The sequence below is a fragment of the Macaca fascicularis genome, chromosome 5 (genome assembly GCF_037993035.2).
Source record: "Macaca fascicularis isolate 582-1 chromosome 5, T2T-MFA8v1.1".
NCBI lineage: Eukaryota > Metazoa > Chordata > Mammalia > Primates > Cercopithecidae > Macaca > Macaca fascicularis.
Genome location: NC_088379.1, coordinates 161,532,530 through 161,557,567, shown reverse-complemented (window position 1 = coordinate 161,557,567; position 25,038 = coordinate 161,532,530). Strand labels below are relative to the sequence as shown.

The 25,038-nt window shown below is 38.5% G+C and overlaps 1 long non-coding RNA gene across 2 annotated transcripts in view; it reads left to right on the top strand.

Annotated features, from left to right (window-relative positions):
- LOC123573644 (uncharacterized) overlaps positions 1 to 25,038 on the top strand; it is a 167,410-nt gene that overhangs the window by 44,144 nt on the left and 98,228 nt on the right. The window contains exon 2 of one of the 2 annotated variants that reach the window (XR_006698352.2): positions 8,706 to 8,812. The exons of the other annotated variant lie outside the window; for it this stretch is intronic. This is a non-coding gene — a long non-coding RNA (uncharacterized lncRNA). The remainder of the gene's footprint in view (positions 1 to 8,705; positions 8,813 to 25,038) is intronic. 2 annotated transcript variants of the gene reach the window in all.

Here is a 25,038-nt window from a genome sequence, read left to right as displayed (position 1 = left end):
TTTTCTCTGGATTGTATAATTTAAACGCATTTTTTTATACTATGATGAAGAAAAGCAGAAGATGCAGCATGAATATAGTTAATTAAGCACTAAACATTTACAAAATGTCTGGAGAAAGCAAAAAAGTAAAGACCTGATTCACCAGACACAATTTCTTCTGTGTGGAGAACACCCATGGACTTCAAAGGGTTTACTACACAAAAACCAGACTCACAAGATGGGGGAGGGAATGAAAATCTGCCAACAATTGGTAGTTGTAGAGTCTCCGCCAAGTTTTACAAACTTAGAAGTTGTCCCTTTTGATTTTTATCAGTGAAAAATGTCTGGAATGACCAGAGTCATTTCTAAAGTTTTTCGTGTCTTTATATTTGTATGGACTAAAATAAGTTAAAAAAAACCTTTTTATTTTCAATAAACATTTACAAATTATAATGAATAGACATGAAGTGTTAATACTTACATTTCCTTCAGGGACAATAAAATGTTTTTTATTTTTATATATTTATTGGCATGTTTTGGGCTTGGAAAGACTTTTGAAATTATAGTGTAATTTATTTCATTAATATAATTTAAGATGTATTTCTACTTGAGTTTTTCACTTGTTGTGCCTTCTGCCTCAGGTATGATGCATTTCCTGACTGTATGTAGTTGGCTTTCCATGAGTGAAACAGAAAAGTCTTCAAATATCCTCACCAACTGCTTTCCTAGATTTTTCAGTCAGTTACTTGACCATATTAGGAAAAGAAAGGTGATCTTGGGCTTCAGGACATAGAAAACAACATTAGTTATGCTGGAAAGTATCACCAAAGAAGTACAGCTCAGACAAGCTGTATTCTATTTTGTTCTTTTGGACATAAACACCTATAAAAGGACCAAAAGAAATCTAAATGATCAACCCAAGCAATCCTGAATAGGCAGCAACAATCGTTATCACCAAGCAACTGTTTTATCATTTGTCATCAGTTTTTTTTCAGAGTAATTACAGTTAACTGTAAATGTGTCTTATTGTCTTCTATGTACAGTGTTGCTGCAAGAGTGTTTGCAGGTGTGTGTTTGTGTGCAAGGTTTAGGATAACTTAGAGGTAGATCAGTGGTGGTAGCTTTTACAGAAGCAATTGATCTCTCATCCCTGTGAACTTGGAGCCCAGTATCATGTAAAGCCAATTGGCAGAAATGGGGAGGAGATATGCATCTTTTTTATGATGGGAAATAAATTATTTGGAACACAACAATGAACTATTCATTGGTTTAGTCCACACTTTGTAAAACGACCAGCTTATTTCATTTATGTGCCTGAATTTAGGATTTCTTTTTCTAATCTGTGTACAACGGGAAAATACTTTTGGTTTCTCATAGACATAGCTTTGGTAGAATTCTGCTGCTCTTTCTACTATAGTTTGACAGCTGCAGTAAGCACACACATCTGCCATATTGAGGTCAAGTGGTACACTGTCATCTATCGTAACAGCTGTTGTTGGGGGATCGTTTCAAGTATCCAAGGGATGAATGGAATATAAATGATCATTGCATAAAGTATATAAAGTTGGGTTTATTGGTTTTGAAACTGATTTCTTATCAACATACTCTGTAGTTTTTTTTTTTTTCCTAGTACTCCCATGAGGCTCAGCATGAGGTTACAAAGAAAAAAAAAATCCTTATCTAATTATCTAAATATTAAAGAATGCTGAAATCTTGCTGGCGTAACAAATCAGTGCCAGAAAAAAAGTCTTGTTAAATGAACAGTTTCATGTATGGATCCTACTTAAAATATATCACAATCTGAACTTAAAATGCACATATAAAACTATAATATATAGTATGTCATATATGTAATACAACATATGAAATATGTAAAACAGTATATTAAGTAATGGGTCAAATTTCAGTGTTATATGATAGGCCTAATATTGCTTTAATATCATTTGTTAAGTCTTTCTAGATCTATGTTTTTCTCTCTCTATCTCTTTTGGATCTCTGTCTCTAGGATAGACTAATACTACCACTCCTAAACATCTATCCTGGAATATCAGGTCATCTACATCTGTGTACTGTGTGTGTTTTGTCACCATTTTGTTTCTACAAAAACAATGCTTTTGATCAAAGTAAAGAAAAAGTTTGAGGAGTTCATATTAAAATGGAAATATATAAACACACATACACAGTCCAGTAGAGCTCGTAAGTGGGGTTGTCCAATGCAGTTAGAAATAAAGAACATATTTTAAGTGAAAGGAAAGTATTGGTTATGTGGAAGAGTTACAAAGATAAAGAGATGTTTTGAGGGCAGCTATCAATAAGGGAAGGATTTTTGGAGGTAATCATACTGTTTGGCATTGTATAATTTTTTCACCATTCATCATTCTTTGCTTGTCTGACGTCATCACAATCAACCATTAATTTGTGAAGAAAGCTTCCATGAACAGAAATCCTCAACACTTACAATTTTTATAATCTGCATTTTAGTCACATGTCTGGAGAAGAGAAATTTTATGACAGGATGATGCCATGTTTGATTCATTTTATACAAATTCTAAAAGAATAGATCATTTGAATCTATCTCACATTTGTGGAGCTCTTGAGAATATGCAAATTAATAAAGGCCATGCTATTGAAAGTTGCCTTTTGTTTCTGCTGTCTATCCTCACTCTTCAGTGATCTTATCCAGTTCCCTACCTTGAAATGCTACCTATACACTGATGACACAAATGTATATCACTGGCCCAGACTTTCCCTTAAATTCCAGGCTTCTTCATCCAACTGCCGTGAGATATTTCCTCAGTCATCTAAATGTAGAGAATCAAGTTGTTGATTTCTTTACCTAACTCCCTGTTTTTATGCTTTTTCCTATCCTAAAAATAAATAGATAAATAAATAAAATGTTTTGTTAAGTTCTAGCATTTTTAATAGGCCTCACATTGCCATAGTTTTATTGTAAAGTCTCAGCCAGGACTAAATTTATTCAAGAGAGTGTTATTAGAACAAGAGAAAATGAATAGCGTTTTTGTCTTCTCTTTTACAATAGAGCAGATGTTAACTTTTTTCTTGTTACAATGGTGGTATTAATTCAATCAACACTGTTGCTGTTGATAAAGAAAAACTTTCTGTGCAGACAGACTAGGCAATATGACCTCTAAACAAATTCTCCCCACTCCTCTGCTGGCAAAAAGGAAATGATCAAAAAACTACATTTTTGAATATGCACAACTGAATTAAAATCTCCAATGGGTAATTGAGTTAAAATGTTCTGAAATACTGAGAAGAGTCAATATATATTCCTACATGATCTTGGGTTATTTTCTATTAATATAGGGTAACTTATAATTGTTTTACCAAATTCATTATTTTAAATTAGGATTATGAAGACACATCTTTGTATAAAGAATGAGAAAAAGGAATAAACATGCCAGATTAGTAGAGAGCCAAGATAACAGTATTTTATAGCTAAGAACATATAGATTATTTTTCTTATTTCCCCACCCTGGGCAATTTCTGAGAAAAAATCCAGAAATAGAAGAACTCTGAAGTGTGAGGTTATGATAACCTGATTTATTGAAGAAGGTGAGCAGTCCAACAGAAGACATTCTTTGGAAGATACAAATTTTGTTTTTCAGACCAAAAAGACAATTTCACTTGCAGACACCTTCATATGCATACTGTGAGATGTTTTGGATTTTGCTTTGCAGACTGATGAACCATTGTGGGGCAAGTTACTCATGACTTCATCCCTATTACAAATGACAGTTAAGAGATTTAGTATGCATATGTAATGATTTGCCACATATGCATAGAATTAAATGTCCCAGGCTTCTCTAATGTTTCATGCAGGATCTGCTGTTTTGCTTGGTATATGATTGTAAACGTGGCAAGTTCAGATATTTTAAGAACACGTAAAAACAACCTTAGTGATTACGAGTATGTGAAGACTGATTCTCGAGAAGTGATTGATAGATGTGGGAATGAGCACCATTCTAGGAATCAGGAGACCTGAATTCCTGGGCTTAGCTCTAGTTCATCCAAATGACATGCCTGGGTGGCCTCCCTCTGAGCCCAAGATGGTCTGTCTCATTTTTGAATTGAGAATAATCATTGTCTTGCTGAAGTGCAGGTTGTTGCAAATGATAAAAGGCATAATAAAACTGTTGATAAAAGCCTAAGGAGAGTTTATACACTTTTCCATGGATAAAATGACTGTTCACTCCAGACAGTACAGGGGCAGATTCAAGGAGAAAAAAACAAAACACCAAGTTCAATTATAAAGTCAACACACAACTGATAAAATTAGACATGTGCAAAAGGTAACATAAACATGAAATACTTTTGTTGCTGGGATCAAAACAAGCCTGGCCAAAATAGCATGTTTAAAGCTAATCAAGAATGGTTAGTTTTAGAATGTTTAAAGAGAAATTGTGTTCTGTTGAAGAGAGGTGGCATCTTGAGGTGAGTTTCTTAAAAGCAGACCCTACTAGGAGAAGTTCCCTGAGAAATGTGAAGTTTTCAGTAGAGAAGCAAGGAGTAAGGGAAAGAGATCAAGCAAAGGTGTGCTATCAAATCGAGACCTGCAAAAGGTAAATTTGGTTCGGTCCCACAGGGGAGATCTTGAGATCCTGTTGGTCACATCTAGAACTTAGGAGGAAAACAGTATAAGAGAAAATAACTGTAACTGTAAATTAGGAATACATCCTGAGGGGACACACTGACATACAAATCCGATAAATTGAATTCACCCCATATTTGCAGTATGGTTCTAGAGATGAATGGATGTGTTTGAATATTCATTCATGTAGTCATCCATGCATTCTATGGATTATATACAGACATCTACTATGTGGCGCATTCTGAGTGTGGCAGTAAGGTGTACCCTCAGAAGTTTACCATATACTGGGGAAGACAGAATCAGAGGAGAATTTATAATAAACAAGGACAAGTGTTATGGTACACTCAGGGCTTCATCCAGTTTTTGTCACATATTAGTAAACAGGCAGGAAAGCCCAATGAACACTCATCACTGTGTGATCCTGGGCAAATTACTCAACACTTTTTCAGCATGCTATGGATCTGTGCTATGGAGATAACATCTGTGCTATGGAGATAACAACTCTACATAAATGATAGTTCGTTTTTGTAAAGACTAAATGAGATAATACTGTTAGGAATTTTATATCTATTTCTATTGAATATTAAACTCAAACAAGTAATCTCAATTTTTCTGATTCTACTTCTACCAAAAAACCTGAATATACTTTCGCTTTCATTTAGATCTGCATCGAGATGGAAAAGTACTGGTAAAGAATATGAATGGCTTAGTCTTCTGGCAGTTACATTTCACACTGTAAATTGAACTTTAGCTTTATAGACTCATAGTACAGTAACAATAAAAAGTTGTTTAACTTCACTGGAATATAAGGCAGGGTGGATTCTGGTGGCTGCAGGAATCTTTCGTTTTTATTCTCCCAGAATATTCTCCACCATAGAGGCTTTTCTCACTCCTGAAATGGTACACTGATGGAATGAAGATTTGGAAGTCGGAGACAGGAGACTGCTAGTTTGCCTAATGCTGGAAGTAAGAATACTTGAGGCAGATGGACTGAAGGGATGGTACTTTAATCACCTTTTACATTCCCTTCTTAGAGTTATGGGGAGAGCCCAACAAACAACATCTGTTAGCAAGCAGATGAAATTGGCGGCAATTTACAAGTTGTATATACTCACAGCCCGGGAGGAAGACATAGCATGATGTGCAGGGTCACATGAGGGTTGCACTTGGGAATAGAGTGAACAACCAGAAGTTGTGGGAGACAGGCATTGTGGTATTGTAGTATCCAGAGGCTGGAGTACCCCCTGGTTCCAGAAGGATGTGACTAGCTTGTTTGAACAATTTCGCTGGCAGGAAATTGAAACCTGCTACTGAGGGATAAGTAAGGAGTGCACCTGGTCCTTTTGATAGGGAGGGTTTTTTTGGCTAGGAGACTTTGTCCATAGAGTTGGGAGGGGAACTCCTAGTTAGGCCCTTGGAAGGGCTTTCGATAGATGTCAAGATGGCACACATCTGAGCCTTATTTTTGGGCTTTATGGCACAGATGGCCAGAGGGGAGGAGTCAAAGAGAAGAAGAGCCTCCTTGACCAGTTATGATGAAGAGATATTTTATGGAAATTACATGTTTTCAAGATGTTTTGCTCAAATTATTGGAAGTGTGCGAAGTAAAACCTCTTCCTCCATCTCTTCTTTAACATATCCAATAACATCAACTTCAATAATACAGAATTTGGTGCAAGTAGAGCTTTAATGCGAAAGCAAAGAAGTGCTGAGTCTAGCTCTAAATTTGGCATGGGGTTAGAGCAGAGACTGTCTTTGGGGACAGTAGTCATGAGTCGTATTGATCAGTATTTTATGAGCTTGGTTTTCTGAGTCTATTAGCTGCTTTCCAATTTTGTCAGCACCCTGAAGGTCAGATCCTGGCTGGCAGTCATTTGACAAAGAAAATGCCAACTATTGGGCTTTCTCAGCTGATACCTTCTACCAGGCCATGTGCTTTCTGTGTCTGACATATGACGATTCTAAATTAAGTTTGCTAATATTGAAGTCTGCCAGCTCCCTTTCTTCTCTGGTACATTTTCCAGGTTCAGGTTCAGGTTTTTGGTTTTTTTTCTTTTTCTATTTTTTTTCTTTGTTGGTAACCTCTTTACAGATTACACAGCAGAAAACAAATCTTTTAGAAAATAAACTGTCTGAATTTTTCCTTAAATATTTTCACAGAATTTACTTTGAGCAAAGTTTTATCCTTGAACAACAGATTTTTATCTTTCAAATGTCTATCTTTAACCTTGTGCTGGAAAATTCACTTAAAATAGCATGACTAACATTTCCAAGAAATGCATCCATGATTACATTGAAGTAAACAAAGAAATAAAATGAAAAGAGAAATATTATTGCTCTTCTTATTCTTATTAAAAATATTCAGAGATAGGGAGACAGAAGGTACATAGATTTAAGGTAAAGTTAATGATGTAATACATATGATATAGTTTGGCTGTGTCCCCAATCAAATATCATCTTGATTTCAGTTCCCACAATTCCCACATGTTGTGGGAGGTACCCAGTCTGAGATAACTGAATCATGGGGGTAGTTCTTTCCCATGCTGTTCTTGTGACAGTAAATGAGTCTCAAGAGATCTGAGGTTTTAAAAATGGGAGTTTCCCTGCACAAGGTCTCTCTTTTCCTCCTGCCATCTATGTAAGATGTGACTTGCTCCTCCTTGCCTTCTGCCATGATTGTGAGGCCTCCCCAGACACATGGAACTGTAAGCCTATTAAACCTCTTTCTTTTGTAAATTGCCCAGTCTCTGATATGTCTTTATCAGCAGCGTGAAAACAGTATGATATGTAAATACAATGTATTTACATATTTATTTAAAAAGTCCTCCTGGAAAGTCTGCAGGTATTTCTGGACTGCCTTCAAAACATAGTAAGTAGTAGCTAAAGGAGCAGGAAGAGATGGGAAAAAAAAGAAGTAGAAATTCTATTTTTTTTCTTTTTTTGTTGAAACAGGGTCCAGCTCTATTGCCCAGGCTGGAATACGGTGGTGCAATCTCAGCTCACCGCAGCCTCGATCTCCAATGCTCATGCCATCCTCCCACTTCAACCTCCCAAGCAGCTGGGACTACAGGCATGTACCACCATGCCGGGATAATTTTGTTTACTTCTTGGACAGATGAAATCTCACCATGTTGCCCAGGCTGGTCTCTAACTTGGTCTCATGCAATCCTCCCACCTCGGCCTTCCAAAGTGCTGGGATTACAGGTGTGAGCCACTGCACCCAGTGTGAAGTAGAAATTCTAAAGCACAGATGTTGCAGGAAGTTCAGGGCAGGGTTTCAGAAAACTGTGGGTTTCCTAGTTGCCTCTTTTTATTACCTTTACCTTTCTGTCAAATTGTCAAAGATAATTTTTTTACATTTATTTGACTCATCAGCAGTTTTTTAACCTCTCCCCAATTCAATATATTTTAAACTCTGTGGTATACAGTAAACCCATAGTGTAATTTTAAAACTTGTTTAACTTTGATCTACTTTGACCTTTCCTCCAATTCTTGTCTGAGGATGTGGCAGGCATTTGTTGTTTTCAGATTGCAACCTCTCCTTCATCTTTCTATGGCAACAGTATCTCATCTGCCTAGAATGAATGGTTCCATGGTTCCTCACCATGTTCTTTCCATGTACTGCACCCTCCCTGCACTTCAGGAACTGAAAGGAATGGTCAGGATAGCCAGTCCCACTGGCCACAGTTACTAGTTCAGGAATGAGCTCATGACCCAAGTCAACCATTGCAGTCAACTAAATACAGTTCTAGGCCTTTGGTTTGAGCTAGTTGGGAAGCAGATTCTTTCTTTCTGCTAGATTAAGTCTTCTGGTCTGGCTGTAAACCTGCAACTTACAGGGACTGCTGCATGGACTCAAATAATTGAGCCAACTCAAAGAGATAGGGCAGAAAAATGAATCTTGGAATATTACTTAAAACCTTTAAGGAATATGAGCCAATATATAACTGTTTTTCCTTATTTTACTTGAGAACCTAGTTTTAATTTCAAAATGGGGACTTCTAATCATGTTATGAGTCATTCACCTAATCCCCCTGATTTTTTATTTTCGTTGCATTAAACTAGTTTGTAAATTGTACCCTACAGGTAAACTAACACTTTATTTCCCCCCCAGTAGTGAATTCTGGCATTAAACAACTGAGAGGAAGGTGCTAAAGTGGATGGCTCCCTTTATGGAAGAATGATGGATGGTAGAAACTCTATTGGGGGAAGGAAAAGAAGGTAGGTAACTCCTTATAATCTCCCTGTCAACTTAACTGCTGACTAAAAAACTAACCTTATTTGCTAGTAAGAAACACCTTAACTCTTAACTGCCTTTACTAGGATGCCCCAAGCTAGGGATTGCCTAGGAAAATAGAACCCGGGATTTATCAGGTATGGCTTCGGAGGGATGGGAGGGTCATGTCATGAAAGCTATGCCATTCCCTCAAATTGTTTAGTATTTTAAAAGTTCTGAATTTATTAATCTGAATCAGAATCTGTGAGCTGTCATTGATGATCCAGATAGGTCTTTGCGTTGTCTAAGCCTTTTCCTTGACTACATCCTTGAAATTATTTAGTAAAGTTTGATAGGTAAAATCTCTGATTCCTGAGAGTCTGATTTGACAATTGGGTCCTGTAAATTAGCTCAATGACCTAAGTGGATAGAGGTTTTACGCGTTACTAAAGCTACTAGCTAAGCCTGGCCTTTAAGGGAGATCAGTGAGGGTCTCTCTAAGTGTCTTGCATAAGCATCAAAATATATTTAATTTGTGTCACACAAGAGCCTGGGTGATTAATATGTGTGGCTTCTGCATCTACCATTTGAATAATGTTAGAAATAATTTGTTGAAATGGGAATTTTATGGCCTCATTGTTAAACGAGTCCTAAAGATTACCAACAAAATCATCATGGCAAGTATGACCACATTCCAGCAGGATATGCCTCATCATCAGTGCAAGCCTTGAAAAAGAGGTGAAGAAAACAGATATGGAAACTTTGACCTTTCACTGATTTCTAGAGTACAACAGCTGGAGTTGAAAGGGCCAAGGATATCGAGAATTAATTCTTTCTTTGAAGAATATGAATCTTTGATTTGCTATAATTCCTATAATAAAGGAAGAATGTCCTTTTCACCTGAAGCCTAGTGGGAATGGCTTCACAAAGGTCAGTCAGATTTTGGGAATCAATGAAACAGATACATTCCTCCTTCTTAACTAAACTGCTTCTCAATGCATCCCCCTCTCACTCCATCAATAACGGGGAACAAGAAACCTCAAACAGCCGGTAGTTGGGGAGAAGTCAGTCGAGTGAAAAAATAAAGCCCACCAAGGAGGCCACTAATCTGAAGGAGATAAAATCCTGGAAAAGAAGAGGTTCAACCCTAAACTAAATTATAGGTTTTTTTTTTTTTTAATTCCTTGGATCTTAATACATGGATTAGCAAAAAAAAAAATTGATCTGTAACAGTGGCTGTAAGTGATCAGAGGACATTTAATTTTATGAGGGAGAGTGAATAGTTACGAAGATTGTCCATATTTTCACCCATGGTTGAAGGAAGAGCCAGCATTTAGAAGGGATTTGAATGATCAGTGGGGACGGGAGGATAGGCAGTTAGAAGGCAGAGTAAGATACTTATCTGACTTGAATATTTTTTTTTCTTAATATCACCAAAAAACATATACTTGTCATATTCCTTTTCTATAATTTTTGGTGATGTAACTGTGATAAAAGACAAATCTCAAATATAAGTAGAAAAATTGGGCTAGGAGATGTAGATGTATTTAAATAACTCCTTCTGTTGGAAGGGCCCAAGATCATAGGCCCTTCCCAGGGTGATCTATGCCCAGTGTCGGTAGACATGGGATATAAACACTTGGGCCTCTTTCCCCAGCTAGGAGAATCTGGAGGTTCCTCTCAGCCTTAGAGCTCCGCGTAGGGTTGACTGAGGCCAATATTGAGACTGCATCACAGCCATCATCTTGCTTTGTCCACTTCTCCTTCCTCCCTTTCCCTTTCCTTCACTGGTGCTGATTCTACAATTTCTCATAAATCTTCAGCATACTACACCCATCTCAGAGCTGGCCTCATGAGGAAGTCGCGCTGCCACAGGAACCATTGTCATCTCTGTGTCAAGTTCACGAAGTTCACAAATAAGCAAAGAGGTGTGCACTACTATTTGACACTTAGGTATATTGGAGCACAATTTGACATGAATAATTATTAGGGTTTACATTTATTTTCTTAATTGTGTTCAAATGTACTTCCTTTAAGTTCCTAGAAGAAATACATTTTATTATATTGGTATAAATTATGTGGAAGTTTTTAGAGGAAATGTAATGCTGTGTAAAGTGAAATAAAATAGTTTCTATCTTCACTGCCTTAAAAGAGACATAAAAATATAAATCTAATTTAGAAGTTTCAATAGTTTATTAGTTTTACCTATTTAAGCTAATTTGAACTCCCTAAATGTAGTTTTTCATTTGGGAGGAAACATTGTTTTGTGTGTGATGAACACTTAGATAACTTTCAAGAAGGGTATAAAACTGATATATATCTTCACTCACTTGCAAGATAAAATAAGACATTTCTATTCATGTTCATTGATTCATTTATTTTTTGGTTAAATATACTTCTGTTTATTTAAGTCACTTGTTTTAAGTTTTTATTAAGATGACAACACATTTCAAACTGAGAGCATTTTAAATAAATATTCACCATTGCCAATATAGTTTTTTAAGAGTCTGCAAATAGAAAGCAAGGTAATTTTTTTCTGTTTTCCAGACTTGTGACAAAGAGCTAGGTGAAAAGCGGGGAAAAAGGAAGAAAATAGGGAAGCACCAGACTAAACCGGAAGAAAGAGGACATTTAAAACTTCTTCCTTTTGTGTTCAGAGCTCACAATATAAAAAAAGATACGGTTAAAAAAAGTTGTGATGCTCATAAAAAGCAACATTTTATTTTCAAATCAATTACATTAATCATACAATTACCCCGTAGCCAGTAAGAATCACATATACATGAAAGCAAAATGCTGTTTAATTGAATAAAACAATGTCACACATATGCCCAAAAACAATAGAGTAAATAAGAGTTTCCCCAACAATGGCAGAGAGAATAATTTTCTTGTTGAGCTTTATTGCTCTCTGGAACAGTAGCTCCCCCGAGCAGAGAACCATAACAGAATTAAGGAAAGATATTTCCATTCCAGAGACCAGACATTTGGAGGACAGTGAGTATAAATCATGAACCTGGCCAAGTATTTTATTTCTTATTGGATTCTTGACTGTTTCTTACTTTCATCATTTTGTGAGTCATGACTAACGGTGCTTGTGCTCATCTACAGTAATTGATTCTGAGAGAAATTTCTCCAAGGATTCCTGCAGCTCTCCTTTGAACATACGAAGAGGGAACATTCTTTCAGTCCCACAAACTACTGAGGTAGAGACAGAGAACCCCAGACTGGAGGGCTTTGATTTCACCCTGCACATCTAAGGGCACAAATTGGTTCCAGGTCAGGATCATATGAACATAATCTGACTTGAGTGTCTCTGATCATTCCAGAATTGCATTGGAATGCAGACTTATATTCCTGAGAAACAGGAATGAGAAGCACAGTGGAATTTTGCAAAGGAAAGAAACAGAACTTGAACTCAGTAGTCATAGGTCCCAGTCCTTGCCTAGCTGTAATATTGGGCAAGTCATGTAAATTCTCAAGGCAGAGTTTTCCTTTTGGCAAACAACAGATAGAATATAAATATGTGTTGCCAGGTCAGTGGACATTTCAAGGACAGTTTCATTTTTATGCAAAGTCATCTAATTTTAAATGCTCTATTATTTTTTTTAATTGTATAAGCTTAAGAAAAGGTATTGAACAAGACTTATTTAGGACAGACAAAGCACTATTTCATTTTTTTTTCCCTCTGGCCTTCCCAGCTCCGATTCTCAAAAAATAAAAAAATTAAAAAAAGTCAGCTTTCAATCCCTATTTTTCTCTATTTTTTAATTATCACACCATACACTTCAATCGGTCTTCTGCTCCATCACCTCATGAAAAGGATCTCTATTAAAAACTCTCAAGACTTCACGTCACTAATGAAAATGGACATTGTTTTTTTCTGTATTTTACCTGACCTGTAAGTAGCATTTGAACATCTCAAGGAACCTTTCCTTCTTGAAATCATCATTTTATTCGGCTTCATTGACACATAATCTGCTTTCCTCTGATCTCTCTGGATGCTCCTTCTCAGTAGCCTTTTGAAAATGTTTCTTCCTCCTCCCTCTGTCCTTTAAATATTGTATTTTTAAAACTTTCTCTAGCCATTTTCTTTTTTCAATCCATATTATCCATGCTAATGTCTTCAAGTACTCTTTGTACAACAAATGAATCCCAAATGTGTACCTCTATGAACTATTAGAATCAACTGCTTTCAAAACATCTTGTTTTTAGGCCATTCAAACTCAACATGCTCAAAACTCAACTAGTGATCTTTTCCTTAAAACTTGGTCCTCTTTCAGGATTTTATATCTCCACACCTGTTATTCATATTATCAGTTGGTCAAGTTAGAACCCTAGAACTTAATTGCCGTTGTGATTGCTTTTGTACCTAGAATTTCTAATCTATTTGCTTCTATATTTCTTACACATTCTGCTTTTCTCCATCTGCACTGCTGTCACCTTGGTCCAAGCAACAATCTTTGCTCTTGAAATCACCCCCACTCTTTCCTTTTTTTTTTTTTTTTTTTTTGAGACAGAGTCTTGCTCTGTCTCCAGGCTGGAGTACAGTATTGCAATCTCAGCTCACTGCAACCTCTGCCTCCCAGGTTCAAGCGATTCTCCTGACTCAGCCTCCCGAGTAGCTGGGACTACAGGCATGTGCCACCATGCCCAACTAATTTTTGTATTTTTAGTAGAGACCATGTTGGTCACGATGGTCTCGATCTGTTGACCTCGTGATCCACCTGCCTTGGCCTCCCAAAGTGTTGGGATTACAGATGTGAGTCACCACGCCAGGCCCACTCTTTCCTTTTTAACGTATTCAATAGAAATAGTGATTTGTTAAACAAAAAACTGATTATGTCTCTTTCCCATTCAAAATCATTTATGGTTTGCTAGCTTTTTTGGAGCAAAATATTTTTTCAATTTAATGGTTATAGAACCTGTCTGATGTGACCTCCCTTTCTCTCACTAGCTTTGCCTTGAATTGTTTTTCACCTTGCATACTGCCCTGTGGCTTTTCTATCAGCTCCTAGATTTACTAGGGTTCTTTCTGCCTCAGGTCTTTGACTTGGACTACACGTTCTTTTCTTGACACCCTTCCACATTTTCACTCACTTGTACTCATCATTACCTCAACTGCAAAGACTTTATTGACCCTCCAGACATGGTCAAGTCTCCTTTGTTTGCACTCTTGTAGCCTTATATATCTCTCCTCTTGGCACTTAACCACAGCATATAATCATACCTGTGTCCTAGTTTGGTTACTGTGGGTTCCCAACTGGTCTGTAAGCTCCATAAGAAATGGTACTACAATTTTTGTTTATCATTATATTCCAAATGTCTAGCATAGTTCCCGGTATTTAGAAAAGGTTAAGTCAATACTAATTGAACGAATGAATGATTTTGAATAGGTTTTTCTTTCAGATTTTAATATTTTTACATAATTAGAAATTGCAAAAGTATGTTTTGTGATTCATAGAACAGCAACCTGTTCTTTCTCCCATCCAGGTCTTGGAATGTGGCATCATGAATTCTATTCTGCTGTCTATAGGAGACATATGTCTGGATAGATGTTTATTTTAATACCACTTTTAAGGAAGTTAGAGAAACATTTATTTCTTTTTCCTTGAGGCACTGACTTTGGAACAAGTGTTTAAATCTGTAATTTTAGTGCCTGGTATCTTGCCCCTGTTTAAGGCAATGATCAGGAATGGGGTTGGGGAGGCTACATACTTCCATCATCTCTTTATCTAATAAGCTACTTTTATTCCAATTTCAATGGTAATCTGAACTACCTTTCTTCCCTCTTTTCAATTCCCCCATTGTTACCTGTCCTCCAAATGCTTTTCACTCAATCCTCTTCAACTGCTCTATTGATGAAGAACTTTCACTTACACACACAAAATTTTGTATAGAAACTTCTGGGCTCTTGAAAACCCCTTGTGATGTAGCAACCATCTCAGATCACTTTCTTATAAACCCAGAATAGATTATTGGTTCATTACTTAGAAGACCTTGTGATCACCACTTCCAAGTTCTTTGCTTCCTTATCTTTATGCCATTTCCTCAGTGTAGTCCCATGTCTTTTTTCCTATCATTACCTTGGAGTATATAGCAAGACACCTGAAAGCATTCAGACTCACAGACATGAGCCTTAGCTGGGATTTTAGTTGGGCTAGAAACTGTGAGAGCATAGCTCTGGTTAGTGTCCTTCTGATTGCTCCCTGGAGTATCTTTGTAAAACTTCCTGTCACTCCTTGGAGACTTTTACTCACTCCACTGCTGTCACTTTGTCCTCTTTTTCACAAGGAAACTGACATATAAACTTGGTTAAGTTTCTTCCATTTGAAAAACAATTAGGCAATGCTTCCTGGAGTCTCTGTCCATCTCGAAACATTGTTCTTTATAATTGCTTTACCCCTTGGTAGGGAAGTGTGAAATTATTTGACTAGACTTATTCATTTCACATTCTTTTCCCAACCAACTGAATCTGGCTGTCCTTATGACTTCAATTTATGGTGGAGGTTGTCTATATTCCCTTAACTGCTGACTCCTAAAGATGGTTGGAGATACATAGATATTCTTTTCTCCTTTGACTTCTGAACTACTGTTAATGTCCCTTGCAAATTTCTTTTTGAATTTCTTCCTTCACTTCAGATCTTTGACCCTCATTCTTTCCCAGCTACTTTTTCTATGTTCTTCCCCATCTTAGTCTGCTTTAATAGTGTCTCTTCTCCCACATTTTAAAATATGAGATTGCTAATGACTCATTGTCAGTTGTTTTGTTTTAAACAGCATCCTAGCAATTTTACCTGCATTCCTGTGTTTGATTACTGTCTACACACTTTGGCTGTCTCCTGTGGTGGTGAATAGCTTGCGCTCAGGGAGCAAATAACTTAATTGGAATTGTGATGTTGCTACTTCTTTCCTGAATGTGCATGAACAAGTCACTTCACATCTTGTAACTTGGTTATATTATTTGCTCTTCCCCAATACTATTGAACAGCTTGAATTTGTTCCACAGAATAAAAACCAGAAAACAACTTTTCTAATATTCTTTGTTATAACTGGGACTGTAAGATACACCCAAGACTGTCAATCTGACTACTTGTGCAAGCTCGGGATTTTGGAACTAGTGACACAGAAATGCAGGAGCATCTGGTATGAGTGGGGTTAGGGACATCCAGTTTCAGATGCTTTAGGGGCAGAAGTTCTAGTAGTAGAATCTGTGGTCTGGCTTTGGGGAGGAGATTTTGGGTGCTTGGACATCAGTGTGCAATGGTGGTAACAGGGCCATCTCAAGGGGAGCAGGGTCTCCAGTGAATTTGCAGCCTTTGTACCTTGTGGTTTGCTGTGTAGATTCTAAGACCTCCTGTGACAGCAAGAAGCTGACTAACTACCCTTAATAGATTTATTTTCTGCTAAAATAACTAACATGGCTTTTCCACAACAAGATGCCATTTCTTCCGTCTAATGAGACTGTTTTTGCCTTGTTTGACGAACCTAGAATGGCTTTGCCAGGTGCAAATACCTTGTAAGGGTAAAGAGGATTCTCCTGATGACGTCACATCATGGCATCTCATAACCGTTAATCAGTAATGGCTAGATCTTGTTAGTGACCTGTTTTTTTTTGTTGTTGTTCTGTTTTGTTTTGTTATGGTTCATGAGCTGAGGTTCGCTTTTATGTTTCTAAATTATATCAATTTAAATGGTTTTTATAAGTGCCCACATTATATCTTAGATTTCATCTCAGCTTAAAATATTGACTGTTTTGCTCTTTAAGAAAAAGTTCGCTGGTCCTTGATCCAGGTTCTGAGGAAAGAAGTCCTAAATTTCTGGAGGTAGAAATGATGGATTGGCTTTGTTCTTTACTACCTAATTACTTTCGGCTAAACTTGTCCCGCAAAAGGGACTTCTTTCATGCATTATTAATGTAGCTGTTATCCTAAAGGCAGGGAGAGGGTAGTATGTTTGGAACACAGGCACCCCATGAGACTGTCATGTTCAATGATAAAAATTTGTGGAAGATTGTAAGCCAGTCATTACAGGGGTGTGCAAACATGTTTAAAAAATTGTCGCCTAAAAAGTAGACCCTCTGGCCTCAGACCTCTGAGGAATACGTTTGGGTTACGTCAACTGATAAAGAACCCTAACCAAATGAGCAGTTGGCTGAGGGTAAAACAAACAAACAAAACAAAAACATGGTTTACATGAAGGAGGAGAAATGTTATAAATTCTAAATGCACCCTTGTGACCACTTATAGTATTTACATGTTTTTTTTTTTCTTTCATCTGTTATGTATGCATTTGACGATTCTAGTATATCTCCCCCTTTTGCTTTTTCTCTTTTATATAGGATATCTTCAGGTGGGAAACTTGATCTCTTAACTCATAGTTTACAGAATATCCAGCAAGTAGAGACACGTATTGATAGGTGACAAAGTGCTAGCAGCCCTCACTCTCAGCGCCTTCTCGGCCTCAGTGTCCAGTCTGGCGGCGCTTGAGGGGCACTTCAGCCTGCCGCGGCACCATGGGAGCCCCTCTGTGGGCCGGAGCCCCCTCCCTCTGCTTGCCGGGAGGTGTGGAGGTAGAGGCGCCGGCGGGAAACGCGGGTTGCGCGCTGTGCTTGCGGGCCAGTGTGAGTTCCGGCGAGCACGGGCTCGGGCTCTGCGGGCCCAGCACACGGAGCTGCCGGCCCCGCCTGCCCAGGGCGGTGAGGGGCTTAGCACCCGGGCCACCAGCTGCGGCGGTTGTGCTAGGGCCCCCAGCAGTGCCGGCCTGCTGGAGCTGCACTCAAATTCTCGCCAGGTTTGGCTGCCTCCTGGCCGGGCAGGGCGCGGGACCTGCAGCCCGCCCTGTCTGAGCTCCTCCCCTTGTGGTGGGCTCCCGCGCGGCCTGAGCCTCCCCGAGGGGCGCCGTCCCCTGCTCCTGCTCTGTGGCGCCTGGTCCCATCGACAGCCCAAGGGCTGAAGAGTGCAGGAGTGACTCGGGACTGGCGGGCAGCTCCGCCTGCAACCCTGTTGCAGGATCCACTGGGTGAAACCCCTTGGGCTCCTGAACTGGATGGGGACTTGGAGAACTTTTATATCTGTATGTGCACCAATCAGCACTCTGTGTCTAGCTCAGGGTTTGTAAATACACCAGTCAGCACTCTGTGTCTAACTCAGCCTTTGTGAATACACCAACTGGTACTCTGTATCTAGCTAACCTAGTGGAGACTTGGAGGACTAGCACTCTGTGACTCTCTCTAGCTCAAGGATTGTAAATGCACCAATCAGTACTCTGTGTCTAGCTCAAGGTTTGTAAATACACCAATCAGCACTCTGTGTCTGCACCAATTGGTACTCTGTATCTAGCTAACTCTGTATCTAGCTAACTAGCACTCTGTGACTCTGTATCTAGCTCCAGGATTGTAAACGTACCAATCAGCACTCTGTCAAATCAGACCAATCAGCTCTCTGTAAAGTGGACCAATCAACGCTCTGTAAAATGGACCAATGAGCAGGATGTGGGTGGGGCCAGAAAAGGGAATAAAAGCAGGCTGCTGGAGTCAGCAGTGGCAATCCTCTCTGGTCACCTTCCACGGTGTGCGGAGTTTGTTCTTTGGCTCTTTGCAATAAATCTTGTCGCTGCTAGCTCTTTGGGTCCACGGTGCCATTATGAGCTGTAACACTCACTGCGAAGGTCTGCAGCTTCACTCCTAAAGTCAGCCAGACCGTGAACCCACCAGAAGGAAAAAGCTCCAGACACATATGAACTTCTGAAGGAGCAAGCTCCCGACACACCATCTTTTAGAACTGTAACACTCACCGCGAGGGTCCGGGGCTTCATTCTTGAAGTCAGTGAGGCCAAGAACCCACCAATTCCGGACACAGTATGACAAAACTAGATTAGTAATGATCTTGGATGGAATGATCTTGGGGTAATGATTATTCACAAGTCCTGCATTTGGCTTTTTGATGGAAGACTGTAATGCCTCCCTCTGAGGACAGCATAAAGAAATTTTTATTAGGGGAGTGATAATTGAATCATATTTGGAAGAATATATTCTTGCCATTTGCACATTTAAATAATAAAGCAGGGTGTAAATATAAATAAGTACACTTTAATGGACATTTACAAATTATCGATTGCTACCTGCTACCTATAAACACTGTTTCTATTCCTAGAGTATTTTTCTTTCTTTATGAGCTCATTATTTCGTAGAATTAAAGTCACAAATCCACTCCCTCAATACCTTGCTTCATTACTGGAGGGTAATCATGCCAACCTGCCAGGGACTTTAATTTGAAAGCCAGTCATGCAAATAAGGAGGTGGCATATGGGATCTATCTTGAGGGGGACAGCAGTTACACTGTGTCTCTAGAAGTTGGAGGGGTTCTACGAAGAGGATCCAGCGTTCAGTGACCGAAGTGAGAGAGGCAATTTTGTGTGGCTGGACCCTGTGGAGGAGTCAGTGGTGTAGCCAGGAAAAGATTTCTGCTAGTCGTTTGGACTTTGTTTCCGGCTGCATGCACTCCACATCTAATCATCTGGCCCTCTTGAGGGTCTACAAACTGTCTAATATTTTATTTAATAGGATCATTTATTATTAAATTAGCTAAAGTCACTTACATATCTATTTTCATTCAAGAACCCTGATTAATACACTGTTCTGTAGCATCACAACCATGTTAGCTTTTGCATTGTAACCATCCAAATCCAAGACTTACTGTCTTCAGAAAATAATAACTTCTTAGCTAATTATTCGGTGAATCATATCTTTTGTTGTTGTTGTTGTTACTGCTAGTTTTACTTAGGCTCATTGGTGTGGGAGCAGTCACCTGGCTGATCTACCGGGAAATGGGTGGTCTCTGCTGGCCTCACTCCCATGAGTAGAGGTTGGTGTTGGCTATCAGCAAATGTGAAAGTGGTGGGTTAAGCATATGCTCCCCGCAGGCTTTCCTAAGCTTATTATTGTGTGAAAAGTGCAAATACTTTTGAAACTTCTGCTTGTACCACATTTGATAATGCTTGTGCCTCATTGAACAAAACAAATCACACAGCCACACCCAGATTTAATAAGTGAAGAAATAGAATCTATCCTTTACGAAGTTACATTACAAACAGGTGTGCAAATATGTGGCCTGTTTTGCAGTCTCTTTACCAAAATATATTTTGTATGTTTGTTTCATTTGATTCTTGGATTCTTTAATGTACTGTCTTTGAAGCTTCTACACCTTTGAATATGCTATTCTCTCTTCTAGGTTACTACAGGTTGAGCATCCCTAATCTGAAAATCTAAAATCCAAAATGCCTTCAAAACTAAAAATTTTTGAGCACAGACATGATGCCATAAGCAGAAAATTCCGCACCTGATCTTGTTACTGGCTACAGTCAAATGCATTCAAAACTTTGTTTAATTCACAAAATTATGAAAAATAATGTATAAAATTGCTTTCAGGCTATGTGTATAAGATACCTCATTATGCATATGCAAATATTCCAAAATCTGAAAAAAAATCGAAATCTGAAACATTTTTCTTCCCAAGCATTTCAGATGAGGAATAATCAACCTGCATTTACCCTTAGTCTTTCTGGGTAAATCACTGGGATTTACCCAAATCCATAGTTCAAGACTCTATTTCTTCCAGATATTGTGAATTGTGAATTCTTATCTGAATTCTACAAAATGTGGATGTATCACTTATGGTACTTTTTACATTGCACTTCATCATTAAAGGTCCATTGAACAATTTCCCAGAGGGTGGGGATTTCTCTAGCACAATGTTCAGCAAATGGGAACTGCTGGATAAACTGCTACTGAATGAGGTTTACATTCACATTACTGTGCTGCTTTTTCTTCTGGGGCTCGTTAGCAACGACTTGTGTCCTGGCAGTACCTTTCTGCAGCGCTGAGGGATTTCCAGTTTTCGAAGACGTCTTTATAAGAATAATCTACCATACCTATGTGAGGCCTAGACCGTTATTGTGTTGATCACAACGTTAATCCATGGGTGAGCTATAGCTGGACCCATGACCTGGAGACTTTGACTCTAGAACATTTCTGTAGAATGTTCTGATGACCATAATCCCTGTGTCTCCTTTTAAATAACTATACAACAGACTATAAAATGCAATCTTGATAGCATAACTCTATTCTGGATTATTTGGATAGTCATGGCTTACGTTTAGTCTGTTTTTTGCCTCAATGGATTTCAATGATATGTGCTTTCCTTTTAGTTTCGGAAAAGTGGGAGATAGTCATCCATTTCACCCAGCTCACTTCTTCTAATAAGCAGAACAGCATGCTCATCAGCCATGTATTTACCCTTTACCCTTTCAGTGAACTTGGTGAAGTTGAGGAAATACAATTCTTTCCAAAGAATGAGACTAAAAATAAGATTGCATACATTCTGGCAGCTCTCTTAGCTCTAGACAAAGATGAGAAATCTTTTAGAACTCAGAGGACTATTCAGGGACTTTCCCATTACCCTAGACTGGCCAAAATATTTTGTTATTTTCCCTTTCCCCTTCCCCCAACTTTCCTCCAAATCTGAGCCAAATCAGATAGTCCTGGAGAGGGAGGATCTCCTTTCCTCACCCTCTTTGTGGTAGGATAATGGAAAATGCTCTGTTGGTCAGATCTGGGCTCCTGGCAGCTGCTGTGTTGGCAACAATTAGGGAAGATTTTGAACTAAATGTCTGGCTGCTGAAAGTTTTTGGATTTGGGGTTTGATGTTATCGAAAAAATTCATCTGGTCAGATGCAGAAACATATTGTTTAATCTAGCAGGAATGCAAGCAGGTTGTCCTTCACAGTGCATTTCAGAGCGCTCTGTCTTTTTTTGTGGTGAAGTCTACAGCAGTTGCTCTGTGTAATTCGAGACGGGTATGTCTGGGGATGGAGTACTCCACCACATTTCAGTTTAGTCTGTTTCAACCCTTAGGCATTCTGAAGAGATTTCTCAAATGAATGAAACAGTGGTTAAATTTCCTGGTCTGTATTGCAAAGTTTAAATTGTTATACTGATCTTAAGTTAATTCTCACTCCACGATAAGATTACAGATATTTAGTGCAGGCATCATTTTTATACACACACACAAAATGACCTTAGTATGAGGATCTATTGCTATTACTCATTCAAAGTACTTTAATTGCATGACAAAATATTATTTCTAATAATAAGCTATTTTGGCCCAAATTGACCAATCTATTTATGTCTGTTTTGTTATTATTTTAATTGTTAAGAAATATATAAATATGGAAGTCATCAATTTAATGCACAGTCTTTACTTTTTAAAATATAAAGATTGTAGTGAATTGGACATATATCTCTTCTAAAACACAGAAACACAGCTTAATTTTAGAATCCTTGTTAAGGAGGGAAACATGGGTAACCTTGTCTACATGCTGTCTTAATCAGTTCAGGCTGCTATAAAAGAATATACAATTGCCTGGGTGGCTTAAACAATGAAAATTTATTGCTCACAGTTATGGAGGCTGGGAAGTTCAAGATCAAGGTGCTGGCAGATTTGGAGTCTGGCGAGGACCTGCCTCCTGCTTCACACATAGCAATCATACTGTGTCCTCACATGATGGAAAAAAGAGAGCTGTTTTGACGTCTTTTAAAATGGCACTAATCTTCCTCATGAAGACTCCACCCTCATGACCTGATCACCTCCCAAAGGCCCCATCTCCTAAGACAATCACATTGGGGGTTTGAATTTTCATTAATGAATTTCCAGCAGGCTCTGAAATTGAGGTAACAATTAATAGCCTACCAACCAAAAAAAGTCCAAGACCAGATGGATTCACAGCTGAATTCTACCAGAGGTACAAGGAGGAGCTGGTACCATTCCTTCTGAGACTATTCCAATCAATAGAAAAAGAGGAAATCATCCCTAACTCATTTTATGAGGCCAACATCATTCTGATACTAAAGCCTGGCAGAGACACAACAAAAAAAGAGAATTTTAGACCAATATCCCTGATCAACATCCATGCAAAAATCCTCAATAAAATACTGGCAAATCGAATCCAGCAGCACATCAAAAAGCTTATACACCATGATCAAGTGGGCTTCATCCCTGGGATGCAGGGCTGGTTCAACATATGCAAATCAATAAACGTAATCCAGCATATAAACAGAATCAAAGACAAAAACCACATGATTATCTCAATAGATGCAGAAAAGATGCTTTGACAAAATTCAACAGCCCTTTATGTTAAAAACGCTCAATAAATTCGGTATTGATGGAACGTATTTCAAAATAATAAGAGCTATTTATGACAAACCCACAGCCAATATCATACTGAATGGGCAAAAACTGGAAGCATTCCCTTTGAAAACTGGCACAAGACAGGGATGCCCTCTCTCACCACTCCTATTCAACATAGTGTTGGAAGTTCTGGCTAGGGCAATCAGGTAAAAGAAAGAAATAAAGGGTGTTCAGTTAGGAAAAGAAGAAGTCAAATTGTCCCTGTCTGCAGATGACGTGATTGTGTATTTAGAAAACCCCATCATCTCAGCCCAAAATCTCCTTAAGCTGATAAGCAGCTTCAGCAAAGTCTCAGGATAAAAAATTAATGTGCAAAAATCACAAGCATTCTTATACACCAGTAACAGACAAACAGAGAGCCAAATCAGGAATGAACTTCCATTCACAATTGCTTCAAAGAGAATAAAATACCTAGGAATCCAACTTACAAGGGATGTAAAGGACCTCTTCAAGGAGAACTACAAACCACTGCTCAGTGAAATAGAAGAGAACAAAAACAAATGGAAGAACATACCATGTTCATGGATAGGAAGAATCAATATCGTGAAAATGGCCATACTGCCCAAGGTAATTTATAGATTCAATGCCATCCCCATCAAGCTACCAATGAGTTTCTTCACAGAATTGGAAAAAAACTGCTTTAAAGTTCATATGGAACCAAAAAAGACCCTGCATTGCCAAGACAATCCTAAGTCAAAAGAACAAAGCTGGAGGCATCACACTACCTGACTTCAAACTATACTACAAGGCTACAGTAACCAAAACAGCATGGTACTGGTACCAAAACAGAGATATAGACCAATGGAACAGAACAGAGTCCTCAGAAATAATACCACACATCTACAGCCATCTGATCTTTGACAAACCTGAGAGAAACAAGAAATGGGGAAAGGATTCCCTATTTAATAAATGGTGCTGGGAAAATTGGCTAGCCATAAGTAGAAAGCTGAAACTGGATCCTTTCCTTACTCCTTATATGAAAATTAATTCAAGATGGATTAAAGACTTAAATGTTAGACCTAAAACCATGAAAACGCTAGAAGAAAACCTAGGTAATACCATTCAGGACATAGGCATGGGCAAGGGCTTCCTGTCTAAAACACCAAAAGCAACGACAACAAAAGCCAAAATTGACAAATGGGATCTCATTAAACTAAAGAGCTTCTGCACAGCAAAAGAAACTATCATCAGAGTGAACAGGCAACCTACAGAATGGGAGAAAATTTTTACAATCTACTCATCTGACAAAGGGCTAATATCCAGAACCTACAAAGAACTCAAACAAATATGCAAGAAAAAAACAAACAACCCCATCAAAAAGTGGGCAAAGTATATGAACAGACATTTCTCAAAAGAAGACATGCATACAGCCTACAGACACATGAAAAAATGCTCGTCATCACTGGCCATCAGGGAAGTGCAACTCAAAACCACAATGAGATACCATCTCACACCAGTTAGAATGGCAATCATTAAAAAGTCAGGAAACAACAGGTGCTGGAGAGGATGTGGAGAAATAGGAACACTTTTACACTGTTGGTGGGATTATAAACTAGTCCAACCATTATGGAAAAACAGTATGGCAATTCCTCAAGGATCTAGAACTAGAAGTACCATATGACCCAGCCATCTCATTACTGGGTATATACCCAAAGGATTATAAATCATGCTGCTATCAAGACACATGAGCACTTATGTTCACTGCGGCACTATTCACAATAGCAAAGACTTGGAATCAACCCAAATGTCCATCAGTGACAGACTGGATTAAGAAAATGTGGCACATATACACCATGGAATACTATGCAGCCATAAAAAAGGATGAGTTTGTGTCCTTTGTAGGGACATGGATGCAGCTGGAAACCATCATTCTCAGCAAACTATCGCAATAACAGAAAACCAAACACCACACGTTCTCACTCATAGGTGGGAACTAAACAATGAGATCACTTGGACTTGGGAAGGGGAACATCACACACCGGGGCCTA